The sequence below is a fragment of the Glycine soja genome, chromosome 20 (assembly GCF_004193775.1).
Source record: "Glycine soja cultivar W05 chromosome 20, ASM419377v2, whole genome shotgun sequence".
NCBI classification, from domain to species: domain Eukaryota; kingdom Viridiplantae; phylum Streptophyta; class Magnoliopsida; order Fabales; family Fabaceae; genus Glycine; species Glycine soja.
The window spans coordinates 32,067,668-32,074,712 of record NC_041021.1 but is presented as its reverse complement, the minus strand read 5'-3'; positions in this window follow the sequence as shown (position 1 = coordinate 32,074,712).

Sequence of the window (7,045 nt, the reverse complement as noted above, 5' to 3'; positions counted from 1 at the left end):
TGAATTGATAGACTCAACAAGTTTGGTTATCATGTGTCCCCATCATCGATCTTCATCAAATGCTTGAGCCCATTTTTGTTGTGGGATGCATTTAAGTCAATCTACGACCTCCGTATTATTTGACTTGAGATCATTATAATGGCAATTAAGCAATGTCTTTATAAATGTGTTTGTTGGGGATAGTGTAAGAATTGTAAGCATTGTTTCATATATGATATAGATAAATGTAATTGACATGAATGTGTTACTTACCCATTTTGACAACTTATTTGCGCATTTCAGCATTCTTATACTTTCGTATGAAATTTTGTCCAATGTGTCAAATGCAATACACATGAATTGTTTGTTGTTCCCCCCATCTACTCTCCTCTTGATTGTAAGCACTCTTGATAGCTTCGTGCCAGTCTAAAATCAAACAAAGTCCCAATTGGGGTGTGATGTGCGTTCTCAAATTTTTGAGAAAGAAGATTCTATCCTCTATCATCTCAACCTCGACACATCTTAGTCCTATTTGAAAAGTGTGCTTTACAATTCCAATCACATCCATTGGGATAGAACACAATTAATTATGATTGGTCAAACTTGTCTGTATGGTATCCAACATTTTCCTTTATGGCAAACTCTTGGGTTGCAGATTTACATTCATCTTTTGTCATGAATTGCATCCCAACCCGTAGTATTCCTTTAGACTATGTTGGAATACTTTTACGGTTGAAGAAATCAAGCATTTGTTGGGGGGCTGGGGGTTGTTTACATTTGGAGAAGATGGGGATCTTGTAACAACCTCATCATTGTCATCGTCATCGTTAACCTGTGTAGAAAGGATGTCATCTTCATGTTCCCTAAAAAGCCTTACAAATTCTTGATGTATTGCAATCATTGGATCTTCTTGTTATTACATTAATGGGGTAGCTTGGATGGGTTTGAGTGTCTCGCATTGAGAATGATTGGGTTGAGGTGACATAAAGTCATGGAAATCAAATGATGATGAGCCTAACATTAGGTAAAGAGTGTGTGTAAGTCTACTGAGTCGAAGGGTTGAGGTTATGTCTGGGTGAACGTAAGGTTAGGAGAACAATTAGGTTGAGAGGAATAATGTCCTTTCGAAGAATGATTGGGCTGATGATATGGTTCATCAGGAATATCCTCCAACTTTGGGTAAAGTTCAACTAAACAAAGAGAATGATAACAGGATACAACTATAAACATATTATGGACGACTTCATCATCATAAAGGGGTGACGATTCATAATATATGAAACCATCTCCAACGGATAAAGGGTGACAAAAATATATAGTAACAACCCTTTGATGTGGGGTAATATGGATTCATTGTTGAATGTTTTCTTTCCAGACATGTAAGGATATGTTTCTCTTGACAAAAAATGTCATTGGATGAAGGCATGTATACAATGTCTCACAAATTTCTTGTAAGAGCATGTCTCTGTTGTGATAAACGAATAAATGTTGGTTATTCAAACTAAAACTAGCCATAATTTTAGAAGAATTTTTAGGTGAGGAAGGATTTTAGGTTGAGGTTAGCTATATAGAGCAATGACAATGAGGTTGTGTTATGCATGGATTATAAACACATTACTTGTATTTATACACGGTAAAGAGAAGCATGGTAACTCATGCTTTGACGTAGCACTTATACATGCTTATACATGGTTGTATATGCACACAAAAAAACATGCTTAATAATGTTTTGAGAAAAGGCTCACTTAGTCATTGTTTGTCTTGGCACGCTTCCAAATCTGCAAAATAAATGCCACACTGAAGTGTCATGTCTCTGGCGCACCATGTTTGCAGTGTTAGTATTAAGTGACTTCTAACGGGGGAATAGTAGCAATCAATAAATGCCATGCTAAAGGGTCATGTCTCTGTGCACCATGCTTGCAGTGTTAGCATTGAGTGATTCCTGATGGGGAATAATAACACTCAATAAATGCCATGTTGAAATGTCATGTCTCTGGCACACCATGCTTGTTGTGTTAGCATTGACTGACTTTAAACGGGGGAACAGTAGTAGTAAAAAAATGCCATGCTGAAGTGTCATGTCTTTGGCGCACCATGGTTGCAGTGTTAGCATTGGGTGATTCCTGATAGGGTTTGTAGAGTTATGTTGTGGTTGGCATAGTATACCTCTGATAATATCAACGTGTAAAATTTTTGTTGGACAGTGTAAGCCATTTTGCCAAGCGGGAAGCGGGAAAAAAAAATAAAACTCTACAAATTCATAAAAGTAAGGTGTTAATTCAAACATATTTTTGTTGGTATAATGACAATTGTTGTTTGGCTTTGCACGCTTGTTGATTCTTCACACGGGAACAATAAAACTCATAAAGCATGCTCAACAATAATATTTCTTTTCAAGACACAGTTGGCAATGTATAGAAGAAATCAAGATTAAACATTAATGACGAAGTTCCAGTGTACCAATATCGTTGAAATAGTGGGCAAATATTGCTCATGCGTGATGAATTTTCTTAGTGACTTTCCATTTGCGTAAGGGAAAAGTAATGATTACCATGACACTAATTCAAATGCCTAAGACTAGTATAAATACAAATTAGTCGTTGCACCTAGTTACATACACAACCATTGCATCAATAAAACAATAACCCCTTCCAATTATCATTATTTCCTAATTTACAAATACAATTATGCAGACTTTAACCTTGTTATGGAATAAACATGAACACTAATCTACAACAGTGGATAACATGGTAAGTTTCAGTCAATTTTAACACAAATGATCGTTAATTTTTATCCTAGTAGCATTGTCTTGTTGTCATACTCATAGTCTTCATTTTACAGGGTAGTCAAAAAAATGTTATAGCATCATATTGTTACTCTATGCCTGCCCCAAATCCATTTATCATACCATTGTTGGAGCGATTTGGCTTTGTTGAAGTAGCAAAGCTATACTATTTCAAGATTGACAATCATTTGGTTATTGCATTGGTAGAAAGGTAGAGACCTCTAGTCATACGCATTCCATCTTCCAGTTAGTGAATGCACAATAACACTAGAAGATGTGACACTATAATTAGGACTACAAGTTGATGGAAAATCAGTAATTAGCCTAACCTATGATGATATAGATGAAATATGTGCAACATATCTGGGTGTTGTTCCTCGTAAGGGGGGCACAATAGTAGGATTATTGCTTAAACTTAAATGGTTGTGCCAAAATATGATGCCTCTACCCGAATAACCAACACAACAACAATTAAAAGCTCATTGTAGGGCTTACATCCTAGGGTTGATTGGGGGGATACTGATGCCATATAAAATAGATAACAAAGTTTACCTTATGTATTTAACGTTGTTATGAGAATTTGATTATGCTAGTACATATAGTGGGGGTTAAGCTTGTTTAGCAACACTCTACAAAGAAATGTGCAAGGCTACTCACCCGAAGACAAAAATCATGGGGGGTATTCTTATTATTGCAAAATTGGGCATGGTATCACATGCCTTTCATTGCACTGAGAGTCAATCGTCAACCCACATATGGAGTGGTGGTGAGCTACAACATATGGGAACACCTTATGGTGATCTTATAGGATATAGATCCAAATTGGATAATATGAGACCTGAACAGGGTACAAAATACTTCGTTCATTTAAAAGAAATATTCTTTTTGTTTCTTTTATTGTAAATGTACTAATCATGCTTAATGTTTTAGTTCCTATTGATGCCATACAATGCTTGTCAACAAATTTAGCCACCACAAGCATTCATGGATCCAAATATATGGATTGCATGCATTGCTCTAATTTGTTATGCAACCATAGTGTGGTAGCAAGCAGATAGGGTGAAGTTCCAATTTGGACTATGCCAAGAGGTTCCAAGATGACCTATAAATCTTTAAAAATTCCACAAGATCAACATGTGAGGACACACTGACGATTCAAGAATAATCAAGATCAAGATTCAAGATTCAAGATTCAAGAATCAAGAATCAAGAGAAGACTCTATCAACATGTGAGGACACTTAGTATTTCCTTTAATATTTGCTTAGTATGACTGAACATGATATTTATGGTTTGTGATATATGACTAAGTGGTTTGCATTTCAATTTGGTTTTATACAAATTATGCTTTATGTATGATTTAGAATAATTTATATTTGTTTTACAAATTATGCTTTGTGTATGTTTTAAATTATTCATGTTTTACGCACTTTGGCCTTTTTGATGTTGCCAAAGGGGGAGAGAAAAATGGGTATTTTAGAAATCAAGATATTATATTTTCAAAGCTTTAAAATTAAGCATAAATTCAAAAAGAAAGGGGGAGAAAGAGATGAGTTAACGGTAGAACAAAAATTATATGTATCCTCTTGATTTCAGGATTGTCATCATCAAAAAGGGAGAGATTGTGGAAGCAATGTCTTCCAAGATTATTTTGATGATGCCAAAGAATCAAGAGTTAAGCAAGTTCCAAAGAATCAGGAGTCAAAAAGATTCAATCAAGTTTCCAAGAATCAAGATTCAAGAATAATCAAGATCAAGATTCAAGATTCAAGATTCAAGAATCAAGAGAAGACTCTATCAAGATAAGTACTAAAAAAGTTTTTCAAAACATTGAGTAGCACAAGAATTTTTCACAACATCTTTTACCAAAGAGTTTTACTCTCTGGTAATCGATTACCAGAAGGCAGCATTGTTTTCAAAACTGATTTACAAAAGTTGTAATCGATTACCATGAGCATGTAATCGATTACCAATGTTTTAAAACGTTAGATTTCAAATTTCAAGAGTCGCAACTTGTGATAAAACTTTTTCAAATCATTTCAAACTTGTGTAATCGATTACACAATACTTGTAATCGATTACCAGTGTTTCTAAACGTTTTGATTTTCAAATTTAAACATGAAGAGTCACATCTGTTGATGTGTAATCGATTACACCTTGATGGTAATCGATTACCAGTGACTGATTTCGAAAAATAAATTTCCAAAAGTCACAATTCTTAAAGTGACTTGTTTCTGAAGATTTTTTCAAAAGTCACAACTTTTTAAGTGACTAGTTTTCAAAAGAGTCACAATTTTTAAAAGGTGACTAGTTTTAAAGAAATTGCCAAAGAGTCACAAACTTTAACTTGAGTCATCAAATGATTATAAATATGTGACCATGACATGAATTTCAATAAGGTTTTTTTTACAGAACTTTCTGATTCATTTCTCTTCATCTTTCTAAAAGTTTTTGTTCAATACTTTCCCTTTCAAGAAAAGTTCATTGACCAAAAACTTGTGTTATTCTTTTTCTTCATTCCTTCTCCCTCTTGCCAAAAGAATCGAAGGACTAACCGCCTGAGTTCTTTTGTATCTCCCTTCTCCCTCTTGCAAGAGAATTCAAAGGACTAATCGCTTGAGAATTCTTTTGATTCTTCCCTTCCCCTTAAACAAAAGATTTCAAAGGACTAACTGCCTGAGATATCTTTTTGTTTCCCCTTACAAAGATTCAAAGGACTAACCGCCTGAGAATTCTTTGTCCTAACACATTGGAGGGTACATCCTTTGTGGCACAAGTAGAGGGTACATCTACTTGGGTTGTTATACTGAGAACAAGAGAGGGTACATCTCTTGTGGATCAGTTCAAGTGGAGGGTGCATCCACTTGGTTGTTCAAAGAGAACAAGGGAGGGTACATCCCTTGTGGATCTTTGGCTTGTAAAGGATTTTACAAGGTTGAAAGAAATCTCAAGAACCGTTGGTTGCTTGGGGACTGGATGTAGGCACGGGTTGTGGCCGAACCAGTATAAATCTTGTGCTTGTCTTCTTCTTCCCTACATTCTTTAATTTCCGATGCATACTTTTAATTGCCGCTTTTACTTTTGGTTAAGTTATTGTTTCTGTTCTTTACTTTCTTAACTTAGTAGTAAAAGCCTAATTGAATCTAGTAATATTAAGAAATATAATTTTTAATTAGTCAAGACACATTAATAATTAATTCAACCCCCCTTCTTAATTATTCCGAGGCCACTTGATCCAACAAATACATGGAATGGTATTTTTCAAATTCGATACCTTTCCTGATTATGCAAGGCCCACAGGTTATAGTTGACATAGGGGTTGGTAACACAAGTGTTGTAACATATCGAATGGAACCAAACAACATGCACGAAGGAGGAGAACACATCCAATCCTAACATTGTGCCCAATGAAGATCAGAAGCCATCTCATCATTCATCTGCATTCTCTATATCTCAACAACAACCATATTCAAATATTGACAATCTTCCACACTCATTTGCATTGACTCTTGTAGAATTTGTTAGCAATTTGTTTGGTGCAAACCTTGGAATGCCAGAGGCAGCTTATGCATACATGCAAAGTATGTATCCATCATATCATCATAATGATGCCAACAATTCTTCATTGTGTGCAACACTTGGCAGTTTTACTCCGCCGTCATTTAATTTAAATATAAGTCAAGATATGGATGAATCACTTCAACAAACTGCTGACAATGGACAAAATGCAACATGACAACAACAACAACAACAACAACTCCAAAATCCTCCACGTAACAGAAGACGTCGACAATGTGGAACTGGACACCACTATGGGGATTAATTGTAAATTTTTGCATTTAGTTAGTTGAAAAAATGTTGTCAGTATCATGAATGCTACTTTTATTGGTACAAGTGACAATGATTGGAAGATTTAGTTTTATCTTAGCCATCGATTTTGTCAGCAGCAATGACAACCCTTTGTTAAACTTTCTACATTCGCAGAACGAAACCTTCTTTTTAAGAATTTTTGTCTATAAATATAACTGAGGTAGGTATTACCTTCCAAAAATTATCATTAGCCTATAGTCCATATTCATAACATCAATTAACTGAGTGTTGCATCAACTCTTATTTATTTAAATAAGTTTATATGATGTTTGGGCTTATATATATTACAACAACCAAATGATTACAACTGAGCACAAATCCACATTATTTGTCAGCGATAATACAAGGTTAGTTTACCTTCATCAAGACATGACACTTGAGCCCCTAATGCAAGCCATCTAGAGTAAGATTAC